This window comes from Pelodiscus sinensis, chromosome 23 (assembly GCF_052426305.1).
Source record: "Pelodiscus sinensis isolate ZL-2025 chromosome 23, ASM5242630v1, whole genome shotgun sequence".
Taxonomy (NCBI): domain Eukaryota; kingdom Metazoa; phylum Chordata; order Testudines; family Trionychidae; genus Pelodiscus; species Pelodiscus sinensis.
Genome location: NC_143074.1, coordinates 26774044 through 26793394, shown reverse-complemented (window position 1 = coordinate 26793394; position 19351 = coordinate 26774044). Strand labels below are relative to the sequence as shown.

The 19351-nt window shown below is 47.4% G+C and overlaps 1 long non-coding RNA gene across 2 annotated transcripts in view; it reads left to right on the top strand.

The window, feature by feature from the left end:
- Nucleotides 1–19351, top strand: part of LOC112547049 (uncharacterized) — a 131618-nt gene that overhangs the window by 71649 nt on the left and 40618 nt on the right. Inside the window, exons 3-4 of one of the 2 annotated variants that reach the window (XR_003090792.3) lie at nt 16246–16331; nt 17689–17757. This is a non-coding gene — a long non-coding RNA (uncharacterized LOC112547049). Of the gene's footprint in view, nt 1–8005; nt 8139–11552; nt 12425–16245; nt 16332–17688; nt 17758–19351 lie in introns of those variants that run through there. The other variant, XR_012897220.2, reaches the window with a different exon arrangement.

Here is a 19351-nt window from a genome sequence, read left to right as displayed (position 1 = left end):
GAGTCCCGCATAAACTCAAACCGCACCGCGGGCTGCAAACGAACGGGCCGCAGACTGCATGTTGAGTAGCCCTGAATCTTTTCCATCCATTTGCAGATTTTCCCCATCCATGCATGGAATAAATGTTATATGTGCTTCAAGGCGTAGAAACAAAAACCTAGCTCTGGGCGTTCTGCTAAGCAGCTGGGTGGCATTTGAATCTCTCCTGGGCGGCCTCACCAACACATGGCTTACAGGGAACACTGAAGTGCCCTGGATTTTAGCTACAAGTAACTGACCTCATTGCTGGTGTGTAGGCAGCAAAGACAGGTTTAGCTGGCAGTGGGGTGGGCAGGAGGGCTACCCAATCCACAAAAGCTCCATTATGATCTGAAGAGTGATTAGGTTACAATGGAAAACCAAACCCACAACCGTCTATCTAAACAACCCTGTCAGGGCTAGTGACACCCCCCTCCCCCGGTAATTGGCTTTGGGAAAGTGCTTTTTCTGGAATTTTCTGGCCTCTTTCCTAAGAAAATGAATACATTAGTACAGTGCAACCAATGTTGATATGTATCTTAATTCCACCTCCCTGACACTGCAGTTAAGGCTAAAACCTCTGGCATTAGCAGGTTGCATTGAGCAAAGTGGATGTCAGCAATGACATTATAAGCCCCATGTAATCTATTTCCATCCTAACTGAGTCTAGGTACTGTAGACTTCTGATGTTAGTCAGAAAGTTGCCCTAATTTCCTGGCTGCTGGTAAGTATTTGCTCCCAGAACTCCAGGGCAAATAACACAAAGCGACCAAGTAAACAAGGCTGGGAGGTTTGCCCCACTGTGCCCCTGAGACTGGCATTTGGGCTTTTGGACATAGTTAGAGGAAAAGCTTTTCTTTGTCATTTCTCTCAAACAATCACAGCTGGAGATAAACTCAAATGAGCTCATGTTATTAACTGAGGAGTGTTCTGTGGTTCAAGTGTGAATTTTGTAAAGAGCATGGCTCTGAAGTAACATGAACATAACTGCCTGAGGAAAAAAATATCATTACATTAGAGACAAAAGCTGTAGTGGAGTTAGTCTGTAACTGGAAAAACTTAAAAAACAACAAATAGTCTAGTAGCACCTTAGAGACTAACAAAACATGTAGATGGGACCATGAGCTTTCATGGGCACAGACCAAGGTTTTTAAAATGTTATTCCTATTAGTACAAGCCTTAAAAGTAAAGAATGCACAATCAAGGTTTCTGCTTTTGCCAGTCAGACTAAGAAACTCACCATGACAATGTCAGAAATTAAAATTATAAATAAAATATATTTTGAAAAACCCTTGTTCCTAAGACAATAACCGATACAAAGCCTGAAGCAGCAGTGCATGGTTTCGCTTCTTAGCAAACTAGTAGTTGTTTTGAAATTTGGGTGCCTGGTATGGCATTGGGAACATTCTCACATACTCCTGGTAGAATTCTGAACATATTGATATCACACACCGCATTACTGAATATACAATATCACAACAGACCTGAAACAAATCTGGTGCAGTATGACTGTTGTTGCCCTAATACGATCTTTTGTAATCACAATGAGCAGGCAATGGCAAAGGTAGTCATAACAGGAGGGTATAAATGGTTCCTAGGGCAGTTTAAGAGTTCTCTAGACAGATTCAGTAAAATAATCAGAGAGCGCACAGTAAATATAGATGTATGGAAGTCAAGTAGTTTTGTGTGTGCATAGAGAGTTAACTAGAGAGGGTAGCAAAAATGATAGATAAAAATAATCATACTGAAAACATTACAGTGCCATTCTGTAACTTGGGGGCTGTGAGTTACTGAGCACAGCTCTTCTCTCTGTATGTCAAAATGACCCTGCACAAATTGAAGTGGGACCATAGATGGATGATAAAATGTTTAGCGACCTGACAAGAATGCAAATGAGTTAGAACTGCTTAATGGGAGAAGAGATGGAAAAACAGGCATGTGATAAGGGAAGGCAAATCATGAATGGTCTAGACCAGTGTTTCTCAACCTTTTTTTATAAACTACCCCCAGTACCTACAGTTTTCAGACACATACATTTTTTTTCTACCATTGCAACACATTTGTTTAAATAGCTTAATTGTAGCTGAGCGGGCGATGACATTTTTGGGTGTAAAAAGTACAAAAATAATAAAGCACTGTAAAACTTAAAACAAAAATTCAGTTTTCTCCAAATTTCAGTTGTGTTGACATACCCCCCAGACTTCTCTCGAGTACCCCTAAGCGTACTCGTACCATTGGTTGAGAAACACGGGTCTAGAGAAGGTCAGTGAGGTGCTCTTGTTTACTCTTTTCATAATAAATACAACAACAAGAGAATGTAAGTAAAAAAGGAACAGATCAATCAAAAGAACCCCCCACCCCTTTTTTTTAACCTGTAGTCATCTTGTTGGCTTCCTTGTCACAAGCTATCATTGAGTCTGCTTGGACGGGTTTTAAAAAAGTTAGACATTGATATGGATAAAAGTGACATTTAGAGATACGTTGTATAAGGTAAGAGAAAGATAAAATCTCATGCTTCAACCTTGAGCCAGCCATTAAATAATGGGGTTTATGAAGAACCTGCCTTTGTAATGGAGAGCAGAGTGTTAGGTGTGTTATGGAGTGTTAGGTACTCTTAGGTAGGGCTCAAGGCGGAGAGTGTGGGAGGGGTCTATTCTATATTGTCTTTTATATCATGTTCATCACGCTAGTAGCTGCTCTCTTCTCTTGTCTCCTGTAGATTCTGCGCTTTCAGCATTCAGTCCCATAGAAGGGCATTCTCTGTTCCCTTCTCCACATTAAACAACGGCACTCTTTCAAGTCACCTCTTTGGCAGGTAGTGGAAAGGCTTTTTGCCAAAGCATTGGCCTTTGTTCATGAACAGTAGCAGTGGCTGCCCTGTACTGGGTCACAAAAGGAGAAATGTGTCCTTAAGAAGCAGCAGGGAATGAGCTGCTGCTGCGTCACTTTCTCCTGAATGTGAAGAGACAAAAGGGACTAGGTGGAAGCTGGGATTTAAGCACAGCCCATGCCCCAGGGCTCGGAGGAGCAGGTCTGCCGGCACTGTCCGGCTGCTTTGGCAAGAGGTTGCACATTGTGGTTTGGAAGGTGAAGTTCGTTGGTATGATGATCAAAGCCCCATAGCCCTCTGCACACAGATAAATATGAAAGGGGAGGGCTTCTCAGTGACCCTGTGCAAGTCTGGTGATGCTACCACAGCTGTGGATATAGTGTGGATATTCTACTTTTGTTTCCTACTTCCTGTCTGCAGGGTGATAGTTTTATTTTCTAGGACACTATATTGTGACAGGTGACATGGCAGATTTCCATTGGGGGCAGGGCTGTCGTAATGATGGCAGGTGCACAGAAACCTTCATTTACATAGTTTACATTAAACCCATTTTTGTTTTATTTTTTTAATGAACACCCCAGTGAAGGTTGGAAACATCTTTTGGGAGGAGCATTCTAGTGAATGTGGAGCCTTTGCCTGGTGTCCTTGGGTTGGAATTCACTGTGTGTGGGACAGGCTTGAGCTCCCTTTTGCAGGGCCCTCCCTTACAGAGGATGGGGTTGGGAACATTTCCCTTACTGGGACAATGAGCACAGCTCTGCCATGGAGCCAGGGGAGGCGGGCTGCCCAGCTTCTGCATGACACACTTGATGAGATCTGAAGCTTCACGGGGTAGCCGAGTTCGTCTGTACAGGATAAACTTAAAAAACAGCAAATAGTCTGGTAGCACTTCATAGACTAACAAAACACGTCGATGGGATCATGAGCTTTCCTGGGCACAGCCCACTTCTGTGAGGCCGATTACTGTGAAATGAGAGAGTCCATCAACACCCTCAGCATCTGACTAGCTCCGTGTGCACCATGGGTTAGGGATGTGCAGGGAGCAGCAACAGATGTACAAATGGTACCTCAGTGCAGGGGTTCCAGTTTGCTCCCCTTTTGTCTGTGGAATCAGCTGCCATGGATTGGGCATTCACCCGTCGGGGAAGAGGGGTTCAGGTGAATTGAGGTGGATTTAACCAGTGGTCTAGGTTTGAAAGCTCTATATCATTATCAATACCTAGAGTGACTCCTAATGAACTACCAACATTTCAAGAAGTTCTGTTAATCATCATTTAAATCACCATGTAAAAAACAATGTGGCTACAGACTATGTATTTTCTGTAGCACTTAATCATCTATATTGTGTGTGTGGTTACAACACTAATTTTTAAAATATTATATAATGTGCATGCACTGTTCACCCTTTTCCATATTTTACGTAGCCATCATGCTCTTTAGTACCCTGGACTACAAATGAGAGGCTCTGGAGGGTACTTCTGCCTTCTGGAGTTTCTGTGCAAGCTGCAGCTCAAGGAGTCATGTGATCTTGTGAGACTCTTAGCTTTCATTTTTAAAGCATAAGTTTCCAATCCTCATGCCTGGGGGGAAAAGTCTGAAAAATGTGACCCCCTGAAGCTTTAGAATCCATAAGAAAAGGAAAAAGAACCCAACCATTATTACGTTTAAAAACTCTTTATTTTTTGTGGCCTGCCTCATGGTTTTGAAGGCATGGCTTTGGCAGTGTTGGGTATGTGCGCGCATTTTGCAATGTCATAGACAGACACAGCAAAGCTGAGAACCCCACTGAGTAAAGGCGGAGGCATTGTCTCAGAGAGACGTGTGTTGCGACTGGGTACAAAGCCCATCCACAATGTCAGATGAACCTCCACACCTTACAGGGCTTATCTCAGGTTTACAAGCAGCATGCGCCAGGATGAGGCAGCTGAGGAGCACATTTTTCCTGCTCTCGCATTCGGATGAGGAAAAGATTAAGCAATCCAGCTGCTCAAACTCCAAACCTTGCTGATGGGAACTTCCCACCCCCAGCCCACGGCAAAAGCAGTGCCCTTCTTTGGCATCTCCACAGCCCCCCAACCAGCTCGGGTTGCCAGTTTTGTTTGGAAATGTTCCTGAAGGGTTCATCATGTGACCAAATCTTTAATTAAAGTTTAATCTTTCATTCTTGGAGACTCTAGGACAATCCTGGAAAGTTGGCACCCAGAAACTGTCAGTTCTGGGTTTGCTGCCACGCAGTAAATTTCAGCTTTCAGGGGTCTCCAATGCATTAGTGCCCCAAACTTATACAAAATGCAGGACAATGTAGCACTTTAAAGACTAACAAACTTATACAGCACAGTTGAGCAGCTCCAGACTTTGGGAGAGTTGAAGGTTTCCAGGATGCTGCATCCTCTGGGGAATCTCTGCAAGGGAAGCTCCTAGGAGCAGCAGGAATGGTCCAGAACTCATGTCTGAGGCTACATCTACACTGCAGGCTTCTTGTGCAAGGGTTTTTGCGCAAAAATTTCTTGCACAAGAGCACGTCCACACCTCAAAGCACATCACAAAAGTGATGTGCTTTTGCCAAGAGAGCATCCACGCTGCATGGACGCTCTTGCTCAAGAAAGCTCTGATGGCCATTCACAGAATGGCTATCAGAGCACCTATGCTTTTTCCCATAGGGGTTTCTTGTGTAAAAAACCCCTCTGGAGCGTCCACGCTTGCCTTTTTGCGCAGTAGCTGTAGCGCAAAAGGGAGTTAAGCCTCGTAGAAGGAGGTTTACCTAAACCGGCAAAAGCCCTCTTGTTTTGCCATTTTACTGCTGATTAACGTGTGCAAAAGTGCATTTGAGGTGTGGATGCTCTGCAGGTTTTTGCACAAAAACGGCTATTTTTGCGCAAAAATCTTGCAGTGTAGACATAGCCTGAGAGAAGCAGTACTGAACTTACCAGCATTTCCAGAAAGGCCCAAGGATGGGCTGCAGGAAAGGTCCAAAGTTCTGGTCGGCTTGTCTTTAATTTAGCAGCATTGTTTTGTTCACTCTTGTTCTCGAGTACCTCTGTAATTCATTGGTTTCCACCAGGAGGCGAAACAGGAGCACAACACACAGCAAGAAAAAACTCTTCTGAGCTGCCTAAACCAGGAAGTGTGGGACATAATTTCTCTCTTTATTGCCTGGCTGTTTCATGGTGATTGTCACGTGGGAGTCTGATCATTCATGCACACTTCCCGAAGTTATGGATATGTGTGGAAAGCCAGCGGAGAAGTGCTAAAGCTTTTGGACCCTCATGCTGTAAACTGCACCTCCAAACCTTTTGGGTTCCCCCATCATCTCTTCTGGTGTTGCCTTTAAATGTACAGAGGAGGATGTGGCTGGGTTTTTGCTTATTGTCTCATGTAAATCTACTCTCCTGGCTACACTGTTATTTGTTACCATAGTAATGAGGTTCAAATTCTTAGCTTGTACTATTTTTATTGAGCATGTTGCTTTAAAAATAATCAGCTTCAAGACTCTTCGACGTAGGAATTTCCTTGGAGAAATACTGTACATTAAAGCACAACAGTAAAAGGGAAGTGCTATTATGACTCATTTATAATAGTGGTGATTTGTATATGACAGGATGTCAAGGATATGTTCAGAAATGTGATACTCTGTACATGTGATCTCCTGGTTCATTTTATTCTGTGACTATGCGACTCACCTTGTGACCTCTACAATAACATTCTTGGCTCTTTTTGAGCACCAGATGTCAGTTTCATTAGCTAACCAAGTTACTTCTCTGTGTATTAAGAAAGTTCTAAGTTACCCAAAATTGCTCTTCGGAGGGAGAGCAAGAGAGCAGTTCTGTAACTTATGATCTTCTAATCTTTTAATTTTGTCAGTACCAGCATTCTGCTTTGAATCCACTGAGGCTGCCCTCAGCTATCAAAGAACTAGGAATTGGAATTCATTGTCGCTCGACTAAATAAAAATTGTCAGCAATCTTCAGTTTTAAAAATGGGGTAGTTTTCAGTCTCTAACATGTAGTGTAAGTATAAGTACTTACCATTACCAAATGCATCTTACCATAAATAGTGTTGTGAGACTCAGCTCTTTAACAACTTCATGAATTAAGAGATCAGAAAAAAAATCTACACTCTTTTTTCCACTTTAGGTTACCTTTATTAACTTTCCCTCTTTTATCTATGTATAATGTCTAGCACATTATGGGTGCATCTGCACTGCACCATAACTTGAAATAAGGTATGCAATTTGAACTACACAAATTGCGTATCTTATTTCAATGCTATTTTGAAATAGCTTATTTCGTCATGTGCCAAATTTTGAAATAAAGTGCTGTTCTGAAACGTTTCTTACTCCTTGTAGAATGAGGTTTACAGGGATGTCGGAATAGCGAGCCCGAAATAATGGGCTTGCTGTGAAGATGAGGGATAGCTATTTCGGGATACTCTGGTATCCCAAAATAGCATTGCAGTGTAAACATAGCCTATGGGTGCTGCTAGAAACAAATAATAAAGCACAATAATAATAGAACCCTGCTATTTTTTATGTGCCTCTGCAGAGAAGGTTTTAGTTTGTAAAATATCTTCCATGCCAAGATTCTTCAGTTTAGGATATTAAAGATGAGCTGTAATAGCCCACATGTGTGAGGATTCCTCCTTTGCTGAGTTCTCATCACATCATGGAACCTGTGTATTCTACCAAATATCCCCCCCCCCTTTTTTTTCTGCTGGTGCATAACTGCTAAAACATAGTAAAGCAAACAGACAAACCCAAATCTCCAGGGGCAATGTCTCTTGGGAGTGGTACTGTAGCTTCATTTAATGTAATGCTGAGTTACAACATACATGCCACTCCATTCAGAAGTACTGTCCAACAAGAGAGATTGGAGAGCATAATGTGGGGGGCCATAGGCACCCAAAGTGACACATTCAGCATCACTATTCACCTGCATATTATCACCTGTTTCCAGGGCCCTTTGCTCCATGCACTGGCCATCCATGTGTCTATGCAACCTTGCACACTGGAGTGTATTCATGGGAGATCTAGACAGAATGTATTTGGAAAGCTGAACTAGAGTTTTACAGAATGGCTCCCTTTGCTTCAAAGAGATTTAGTTAATGAATGAATCAGCCCTCATTCCCCTTTGTGGGGCTTATCCCTTCTGTGTGTTCCAGGATCCCCTTTCGGGTGCCACATCTCATCTCTTCCAGTTTGCAAAGGGTGATGAACACCTGGGCGTTCTACCCATTTGTCTTGGTGGCTCATGCAGGATGTAGCAGCAAACCCTCATAATCTTCTTCCATCTCGGTAAGCGAGTGTAATGCATCAAGGCGTCCTTGGTTCCTACGACAGCTGAGCAATGGGAAAGCAGTAAGACTGCTACTCACCTCGCCGCAGCCGCTGATTTATTCCTGCAGCAGATTTTGCTTCCCGCCCTTCGCTAAGTGGAACTCCTCCTCTGTGGTTCCTCTGGGCATACTGAGAGACCTACTAACTGATATTTCCCAGCCCGTGGTCCTGTCTCATATCCCCCGCACTTACATTTTCTGTGCTGAGGAAGGCAGCAGCATTTGCAGTGGGAATAACTGTGAGGCTCAGAGCTACAGAAGCCATCAAGGGTTTTGTTGGGTTTTTTAACATCTATAGATTTTCCCCTGTGGTCAGCTGCTTGTGGTCATTTCATACTAGTTCTGTAAATTCCAGGATTTTTAGCAGCAAGCAGATTTAGTCAGTTCACATCAATCCCCAATAACATCCAGACATCTTAGTTGGACTCAGCAGCAAAGAGGAAGAAGAATTAAGCATTAACAGTCTGTTGGGAAGTGAGTGATAGTATCCCACGAGTTGTCACAGCCTGCTAAAGAAATGCTAGCCAGGGTTGTTAACGGTGTGAAATAGAAATCTTTCCACCTCTGGCATTTTCTCTGTCTCCCACACTGGCTGTTCTTTGACTTCGTGTGTACTGTGTGCTGCTTCTGAGAGACACACTGTCTGGAAAGCCTGCCATGCTTTGGGTCAGAACCGCGTGAATTCAAGCAAAAGCAGGAGAGAACTGATTCCCACATGCCTGCGCTGCCATGGAGAGGTCACTGAATCTGAATGATTCAGTCCAATCCTGGGTCTAGAAATCTGGAGACAGACATGTGGACTTTGAAACAAACAGTCCAACAGCAAGGGTATGTCTAGAATGCATCCCTGTGTCGGCAGAGGGATACAGGTTAGGCAGGTCGACATTGCAAATGAGGCAGAGATTTAAATATCCCGTGCCTAATTTGCAGATCCCTTCTGCCTCCTGCAAGTAGGTTTACAGGATCTGTCGAAAAAGTCTAGAGATCTCCCTCTAGACTGCTGCTTTTTGCCAACAAAGTGCTGAGTCGGCAAAACGCGGAGGACATTTTTATGCAAATTAGGCGCTGGATATTTAAATCTCCGCTTCCTTTGCAATGTCGACCTGCCTAATCGGCATCCCTCTGCCGACAGAAGTATGCAGTCTAGACATACCCCATGGTGGTAAGCCTCCATGGGAACTCTGAGTTCAGGGCTATGGCAGCAGCCACACTGTTCAGATTGATGGTTTCTGGTCTTCTACCTTCTGCAGGAAATCAGTGGCAGATGCTACTCAAGAAGGTTCAGAACCTGTAACTGATGATTAGGTGATAATTTGCCTCTGGGGAAGCTGGTGTTTGTCCTACGTTCTGAAGCAGGATGGCTTTGCATAATTTGTATCTCCGTTACTGTAAGTGCAGATATTTGCATTATCCATCTAGGAGTCCTGTACACTGCACAGCTATTTCGGGATACCAGAGGTATCCCGAAATAGCTACCCTGCGTCTACACAAGCCACCCATTATTTTGAAATATTTTTCAAAATAAGGGGCACGCTATTTTGCCTTCCCAGTAAACCTCGTTGCACGAGGATAAGGGATGGCTCAAAATAGCCATTATTTTGAAATTTGGTGCTGTGTAGACGTGCCAAGTTTCAAAATAAGCAATTTTGAAATAGTTTTGCAGTAAGATGCGTAATTTGCATAGCACGAACTGCAGATTTTATTTTGAGTTTTGGGTGCTGTATAGATGCACCATCGGTGTCTGATCCTTTTTTGAGGGCAGGATGGATCGTTGCATGCCTGGGGAGCATAAAGAACATTTCCCTGGGACACAGCACATTCTGAACACTTGTTACTGCCCCTCTGTAGGGTTCAGCCTGCTCCCTTTGCGTGCATGGAGGGGTGACAGCAATGCTGTCTCTCTTTCCCTGCTTTGGGCACTGTGCATCCTGGGGGCATGAGGACGGAGCAGCCTCTGAAGGAAGGTATTTCAATTCAGTATGCCCGTACACTTGCCACGGAAATAGGTGTGACCTGCAGTCAGTGTTCTCATCTGCTAGATCCTCCTCGCATGGCATGTTCCAGGCCTCTATGGCTACATCTAGACTGTGGGCTTCTGTCTGAAGAAGCCTTTTTTGGAAGAGATCTTCCGAAAAAACTTCTTCTGAAAGCGCGTCCACACACAAAAGCGCAGCGAAAACATCATGTGCTTTTTCAAAAGAGCTTGTCCAGATGGATGGGACGCTCTGTTTTATAAAAGGCCACCCGGAACCACTTCAGCCAGGGCTTTAAGTCACCAGTTGCTTCCAAGTGCTGGTGCCAGAGCCTTGCAGAGACTCGTGGTTAAAGGGACCCCCAGTACAGCCGTTTCTGTGCTTCTGCTGCCTGCTCGCTACCTCTGCGAGGGACAGCAAATCTCTCAGTGCCTGTTGTGCTTGCCCTCTTCTTTCTTGGATGCTCCAGTTTCGTTCTTTGTGCCATGGAACCGGAGCTATCCCTGGGCATGCAATGGCCCCTCACGGCCATGCTGCAGTTTCGTTCTTTGTGCCATGGAACCGGAGCTATCCCTGGGCATGCAATGGCCCCTCACGGCCATGCTGCAGTTTCGTTCTTTGTGCCATGGAACCGGAGCTATCCCTGGGCATGCAATGGCCCCTCACGGCCATGCTGCAGTTTTTGCAGCATTTTGTGCCAGCTGCATTCCTGGTTCTGAATGAGCTGGACCCCGAGTTCATTCTGGGGACTCTCTCTCTGGGTGTGGGTGCTCTACTCTGGCATCCGTAACCCATAGTTGAGAAGAGATTTTGGAGGCTCAACACCAGTTTGGACTGGTGGGACTGGCTGGTCATGGAGCAGTGGGACAACCAGCAGTGGCTCCAAAACTTCTGCATGCAGAAGGCCACCTTTTTGGAGCTGTGTGCCTGGCTCGCCCCTGCCCTCTGGAGATGCGACACCCACCTGCAGCCTGCCATCCCCCGGAGACGCAGGTCGCAATCACACTCTGAAAGCTCGCTGCCCCAGACAGCTACCAGTTGGTGGGCAACCAGTCCAGCATGGGGAAGTCCACCATTGGGGCCCTCCTTATGGAGGTAAGGCGCTCTGGGGCTGCAGTCCCTGCATGGGGGGTGGGGAGTCCTGGAAAAGGGGGTCTCTCGGGAAAGGAGTGTTGGGAGCTGTGGGGGGGAGTGGAGGTAGGGGGGAAACCCCATCCCTGGGGAGGTTGTGCCGTCCCGCCCTCACACAGTCCTGCTGCTGGGGGGGGCAACCCCCTAGGGAGTGGCTCCTGGAGTGTTTGAGGGGGGCAGGGAAAGGGAGCAGGGTGAGCACTTCCCAAGGGCTGAGGCACTCCCTCTCTCATTCTCTGCTTTGTGTGTTTGTTTGTCTCCTTCTGCAGGTTGTGAGGGCCATCGACTCCCTCCTGCTGCGGAAGATCATCCGTCTGGGAGACCTGGAGGGGACTGTGGCCGGATTGGCTGCCCGGGGGTTCCCGAACTGCAGGGGAGCGATCAATGGGACGCACATCCCGATCCGCGCACCGGACCATCGAGCGGCCCAGCATAGTAATCAGAAGTGCTACTTTTCGATGGTGCTGTAGGCCCTGGTTGACCTGTGGGGACACTTTACAGACATTTTTGGCGGGTGGTTGGGCAGGGCGCATGATGCCTGAGTCTTCAGAAACTCCAGCCTGTACTGCAAGCTGGAGGTGGACACATTTTTCCCCCGCTGTGAACTTGCCATTGGGGATGTGCAGATGCCACTGTGCATCGTGGGGAACGCGGCCTACCTCCTCATGCCGTGGCTTATGAAGCTATACACCAGCCACCTGGATCCCAGCAGGGACCAATTTAATGCCCACCTGAACTGGGCCAGGATTCAGGTGGAGTGTGCCTTCTGTCACCTCAAGGCGCGGTTCAGGTGCCTTCTGTCACCTGCCTGGACATGGGGGAGCACAGCATCCCCAAGGTGATGTCAGCATGATGTATCCTCCACAACATTGTGTAGAGGAAGGGGAAGGCCTTCCTCCCAGGGTGGGGGGCAGACACAAGCCATGAGGGGCAAGTGTTCGAGCAGCCGAAGACAGCTGCCATCCGACAGGTCCATCAGGCCGGGTGCACATCCCAGAGGCCCTGAAGGACCCCAATAACTCTCCCCAAGGCCTCCCCAATAGGGGCCTCTGGCTTGCTGCCTTATCCCTTCTTCACCACCATCCCTCCCTTCTCCCCTTCCCTGACCTCTCAATAAAAACACCTGTTTGATTTTGAACAAAACACAGTCTGTCTTTATATCACATTAAAAAAAGGTGTGCAGGGGGAGGGGGCTGATAACGGGGAGGGGAGGGAGCTCAGGGCTGGAAGGGGTGAGTGGTGCAGGGGGTTGGACGGGGAGGGGGGGCTGGAGCAGGGGCAGGGATGGTGGGGGTGTATAGGGAGGGGGCATAGGCATCACTTGGGGTGGAGGCATGGGCATTGCTAGGGGAGGGGGTATGGTCATCACCTGGGGAAGGAGCAGAGGCATAACAGGGGGGGCAGGCGGAGGGGCAATGGGCATAGTGGGGGGGGCGGAGGGTAGGAGCCAGGAGCAGCGGCATCAGGCGGGTGTGCCATCATGCGTGACACACATGTTGTCACACCATTGCATCAGTTGGTCCCTCGCGGACCTTGTGCGCCAGGGTCCGGTGGATGTTGTGCAGGACACTGATGTGCTGGTGCATCAGGTCTTTGTGGACCCTGGCACACTTTCGGGTCCCCTGGGCTCTGACAGGTGGCTGCGGTGGTGAGGCTCGCCCCTCAGTCCCAGCTGGTCCAGCTGTGGAGAACACAGAGGGAGAGGGGGCCAGTCATCCCTGCAGACACTGTCCCTGAGGCCGCACCCTCCTCTGTGAGGAGTGACCAACAGTCCTCAGGCCAGAGGAGGGGGATATCCTGCACAGCGGGCCATGCCTCACAGGGGCCCCAACGTGCCCAGGGGACCGTGCTGCCCGCTTCCCATCCTCACCCCCCTCCGGCCCACGGACAAGCAGGCAAGGGAAGTGTCCAGCCACAGTGGGATCCCCTCATGGGTGGCAGAGGAGCTGGGAGCAGCCTGGGCCTCCCTGGGGTCTGCACCCACAGGTGCAGCTCGCAGCGCTGTGTACGGGAGCGGCTGCTGGCTCCCATGTGCAGGCATGCCTGCATGCTGTGTGCGGCACTCTGTGTGGGGTCGTGCCTGCACCCTTGTGGCTAGCCTGCTTCCCACCATGGCACCCCACCCTCCCCCCCGTAGCAGGACGTGAGTAGCCTCTTGTGCTGCGTCTGCATGCTGAACACTAACGCTGCATGTGGTTGCCCGCGCACGGACCACAGCTCGATGTCCAGCCTGAGCGACACTCGCCCCTGTGTGTGTGACAAAGTGAGACCACTCACTGAAGATCCCTCCCAGGCTTCTGAGGCGGCCTGGGAGACATCCTGGGTCACTGGCACCGTCTCCAGGGACAAGGTTACGGTGTCTGTCTCCTCCTCCTCCGGTTGGCCTTGGCCTTCCTGCTCCTCCTACGCGGAGGTCATGATGGGGGTCTCCAGGACGGGTGGGGAAGACATTTCCCCATCCCCCAGGATCTGGTGCAGCTCCTGCTAATGGGGCTGCGTTCTGTGGCCCAGACATATCCCTGGCAGAGCTCCTTTACTCCAGACCTTTTCCAAGGTCCACCTGGGAGTAGGGCGTCTGGCCATAAATGTCTGCATTTCGGCGCATGGACTGGAGATCCTGCAAGGTCTCCTCCTCGCCCCACAGCTCAAGGAGGGACAGGATCTCCAGTCGGGACCAGCAGGGTGCGCACCTCTTGGTCCCCTGGGTGGGTCCTGGGACCCCATGGCTGCTCCCTGCGAGAGCCAGGGATGTCGCAGGGGGCTTGAGACTCAGCCATGGCTGGCAAGGCCTGTGGCAAGGAGAGCCCTGCGGTGAGGTACTGCTCTGAAGCCAGCTTCCTGCTATAAGGCTTGTCCAGGGGGCCTGCAGCTTTAAGAGGGGCCAGGAGACAGGATTTAGAGAGTCCTGATTACTTTGTATGGAGTGGCCACCAGGGCACCTGTGCTATTTCCTACACGCGGCAGAGAAGCGCGATTCCAAGATAACCCCTTAGTTCGAATTAACAGAGGTTTGAGGTTTAACTGTTCATTCGAACTGAGGGGTTATCTCGGAATCGCGCTTCTCTGCCGCGTGTAGAGGCGGGCAGTTATTCCGGGCTAGTCATTTTCAAAAATGGCGACTGGCTGGGAACATGCTAAATATCCCGCGCTTCATTTGCAATTTCAGTTGCCCTCATTAGTCTCTCTAGTTCGAACTAAGGGGCTAGTGTAGACGCACTGTGACGTAGTGTGGGTACCTTGCTGGTTGCTAGGCTTGGGTTGTGAGTTACCTCCACTGGCTGCAGCACAGCCCAGCAGGGCAGGGGATGAGTCATTATGCAAGGGGGCTTCGAACCTGTCTGACCAGTTATCTCCCAGGGAGCGGAACAATGGGAAGAAGGGGAGTGGAGCCCTGGCTGGGGGCAGGGCTGGAAGTGAGGGGGTGAGGTTTCTGGCTGGTATCATGGAGGAAGCAGCCTAGGCAATGGGCTGGGATTTAGGGGCCCAGGCTCCCCCATCTCAAGAGGAGCTGAGGCATCCTAGGCCTGCCCTGTAACCAGATTACATCTGTGCTGTGCTGTATCCTGGAGAAGCAATAAACTCCCTCTATTCTACTGGCTGGTGGAGTCTGTCTGTGCCACTACGGGGGTGCAGGAGACGGGAAAACTCCAACGCGCCGTCACACGTACCCTTAGCATTCTAGGCCCCTTTCCCATTTTTGCCGTATTCTTGATCGGATTGGGGGACAGAACAGTGTCCCGAGGAAAGTGTCCCCTCGGTGTATGGCATGGCATCACCCCATTTCAGTATGATATGCCAGCCTTTTCTCTTTGACTAGAGTCTGTTTTTATTGGAAGAGGCAGCAGCACAGGGAAGCTGCTATGATGGAAGGTGTATATATATAGGGTATGTATATATATACAGTATGACCACTAATATACCCCAGCAAGAGTTTTCACTGAACTGTTCACATATCCCTTGGTCAAATTATCAAGCTGGTCCCTAGCACAATCAATGGCTACTACTAGAGCACATTGCTAACACTCTTGTGTGAGTGTTTTGGAATTTTGAGGCATGACCCACAAGTGAATTTGCACCTTTTCTAAGTGCATCAGAGGAGCATGGAAGAATTAGGCAAACAGAAGTCTGGCCATGGGAACAAGAAGCAAAGCAAAGGAAGAACAGGTGACAACACAGACTACCAGAGAAATAGCCTGCAGGATTATGCTTGCGTATCCCAACAGCTAGATTTTATGAGTCAGAAATTCTAAAATTGTGTGAGACATCTATGAATCCAGTTCCAGGGTGTAGCTAGATGGAGGCCAGACCAGCACATTGATCTGACAAATACATGACAATCTCTGTTTGTTAAGTACTTGGGAATGCATCTCATTAGCTTTTGAACACACAGGGGGGCAGAATTCTGCATTCTGCCTGCAAGTGGCATATACTAACATGCTCTGTTTGTGTGATGTCGTTCCTGAGTCTCTTCATTGATATCCTCTTTTTTATCATGCTGGTACCTCAAATGAATCAGCTGCTGAATACTTTTCTGGGTAAGTAGATGAAAGCAGTGCTGCCATTAGAAGTTTAAATGACAAGATGAGTCTAAATGTAAAACCAATGTATGTATAACTGATTTACCTGGCAGATCTTACTATGTTACATAAGTGTATCACAAGAAGTAATTTATTTCTAACCCTCAGTAGCAGCAAGACCAGCCTGTAGGGTTTTCAGTGACCCCCAGAAGTGATACACTCTGCTCCTTCGGGAGACTGCCCTTTCCCCCCTTTTTCTTGCAAAGAATAGTGGTTTTGATTTACCTGCTGCACAGTGCTGGGCAGAAACTCAAACAATGGAGGTTTTCTGTGCAAATCTTTTTCTTTCAAAATAGAACCTTTAATATATTCTAAGAAGACTTCCCAACTTGAGTTTGCTCTCACAGTTATTAATTTTTTTTATTAAAGATCTTGTTATTTTCAGAGTTCCCAAAGGACCCATTAACAACAGATTTTTTATGGAAAAGAAGCATGGTTAAACTGGTGAAAATAACTGTGCACAAGTCTTAAGTAAGTAATATAAGCTGAGGTAAGGATACCGTGTGTTGTTTTAATTTGCAAAATAGCAACAGTTCAGACATTTAATTGCATTTTTATGACTTTTTTCATAGCTGCCTAGTGTAAAATATGTTGCAAGTAATATATAACTGCTAACAACTTTTAAGTTACTTAAGCTGGTATTAGATTTCTTATCCTACTGGAGATGAAGGTTATTTAATTCATCTTTATTTTTTATCGTGTCTTTGTTGCTGTTCTATAACTTCTTGCCCCTCTTCTCACAATGGCTTCCCTGCCTGAAAACAGGGGGCAGGATGCACATAGGAGTAATTTATTTATTTATTATCCATGTATTTTCACAAGTTTATAAAGCGTGTTCTCCACAAAGTTTATTTTGCAACCAACCAATGATGCTTCATCTTGCGTAGTCAGTGCTACTGTTGTTGGGGGCATCGGGTCTCTCATTGTCCCTGTGTGATAATGCCTGATGACAGTGTCCATATTGCCAGGTCATAGCACAGAAGGGGCTGTTCTTGTCTGCGTGTCAGATGCTGGATCAGCACGTTCCCCGGGTGGTTCCAGTGTAGGCAGCCTGGGGCTCCACAGAAAGCAGGTGCCGCTTAGTTCCAGGGCAGTCCCTGACTGTGGAGATAGACAGTCAAGAAGGTGCGTGTGGAATTTGCACCTCATCTTCACTCTGCTGCATTTATCTCCCTAGACATTGTTGGGTGCATATCCCCATGGTAGTGAGTGTCGTTCAATGTTATATAAGTGGTTCTGCCTCCGAGGCTGTCTGTCTGTCTGTCTGTCTGGGTTTCAGTGCCTTTCCTGTGCACACATGCAGATGGGAGCTGGGTTCTCTAACAGCAGAATTGGTAAAGGGGGGGAGGGGCTCTGGATTGTTCTGGAAATTCAGCTCTTCCTGGTTCACCCTCCCAGAGACTTGCTGATGAAGGTACCTTTAAAGTCTGAACCACAAAGGGGGGAAGGGATGTATTTTTAATTTATTGTTGAACTTTACATCAACCTAAAGTGACCTGAAAAATCCTGCTTGTTTTCCAGAGCCAAGAGGATCAGAACCAGGTGCTTGCCCTAAAGCTTTGGCTTTAGCAGCAAGTCAAGCTATTTGATCTGAAACTAAACATTTTATCGGGTGAAGGAGAGGGCTGGGGGGAGGGAGGGAAGATAGAGAGGAGGGAAGCTTCCTTGAGATGCTGTTGTGATTCTTTCTTCCACTGTACTATAATTCAGTGCAATTACCTCATTACTATCATACAAATGCATAATATTCACATATAGGCATGCTCAGGACTAGTTCTGATGGAGCTATAGCTTCTCTGTTTGTGTTTGTCTTTTGCTAATATTGTAGCACTACATTTGCAGAAGAGCTGGGCAGACCGCACCTGGCAGGTGATCTGCACACCTGGCCAGCCATCAGGTAGGTAACTAGGATTATTGGAAATCATTCTCCTCCCACAGTCAGTTCACACAGATGAACTGACAGTAGGTACCAAGTAAGATGCTGGAAGAAGTTTCTCTGGAATTTGATTTAATTGCAGCCTAGTTTGTGGTTTAACGAAGCATGCACACTGGGGCGTTGAGAAACAGCTTTGTAAAGCCTGCAGAACGAATGAAGAAAGAAGAAATGAAGGTTTCTATATAAAAAACAGTTCTCAGTCAACAAGTGTCCCAGTAGCAGAGCAGGAGAAAAATTGTGGCATGGCTGAGAGTTACCCCAGTGGGCCAGATGATGCTGGAATTCTGCATGTGCACCCAGTGTCTGCCACTTCTACCATGCGAAGGGAATCTGCTGTCAGCTCAAAAACAGCCCATCAGTGGATTCTGAAGAAGTGCAGGGAGGGGGCTGGGGCTTTGTAGGGTTTCCTAAGTGCCACAAGCCCGAGATGCTGGTAGTGCCTTTACCCTGCAAGCCAGCAGTGACACTGTAGCAAGGTGAGTGTAGGTGGAACTTGCAGGAAGAGTTCTGTGCTGTAGGGTCTGGGGATGGACTAGCTGCCCTGGTAGGCTTTTGTATCTCCAACTCCCTGGAGAACAAAGTGACCAAAATGAGAGTAGATTCACTGATGATGGATGAAGCACAAAGCAAAGGGAAGGGAATTTATGTTTAGTTGCTTATATCTGCCCCCAGGAACTATAATCAAATATTATTATCCTAGTTTCTAGACTTTGTTCCCTTCACAATGTACATCAGATTAAATTAAGGCTTTCCAAGATGATCTGAGTGTTTCTTTAGGGAGCAAACAAACCGCCCCCCCCAGCTGGTGTTAGATCAGCTTAACCCAAGAGTTAAAGCAACTTATTTCCTGATTTTATCATCGACTGCCCCACCTCAAGATCTGTGTCTTGGATGAGGCCCTATCAACAGAGAGGAGACAAGGTGACTGCTTCTTCTAATGCTACAACCTGTTCTTCTGTACCTGTTTTTTAACCCTATTTTGACAATGGTTAGCAGTGCAGAGGGACTGGTAGCTCCAAAGCCTTGTACACACATGAATTAATACTTCCAAGTGAGTATTAGAACATGGGAAATTAAGGCAGGATGTGAAGTGACGTACCCAGACCCACAACAGAACCTTGGCCAAGCTGGAAACGGAACCCAGGAGTGATGGTTCCAAGCCCTGAGCTAGCCCCGTTAGACAAGTTGCCTCTCCCTCGAGGAGATTTTAGGGCTGCTATGTTTGTTCACCTTGTGATGTATCCCTGTAAGCAGAGGCTACAACCTTCAGAGCGGAGGGTGACTGCTTGTGCTGTGTTGATTGCACAGTTTAAATGGGGTGCTAAATAACTGAGCTCCTTCCTCACTGCAGCGCCCTTTGTAAGCCTTTCTCGCTGGACAAAGGGATAAAGAGGAACATGACTGTTGTCCTGTAAATTAACAGCAGAACAAATCCCACTTCTCTCCTCCCTCCCCCACCGTATCCAGCAGCTCCGTTCTAAATCACTGTCAGTGCTCTAGAGGGCTCTTGTATTTATTAGGATCCAATAATGCATTACACATTCCTCTGTGTGAT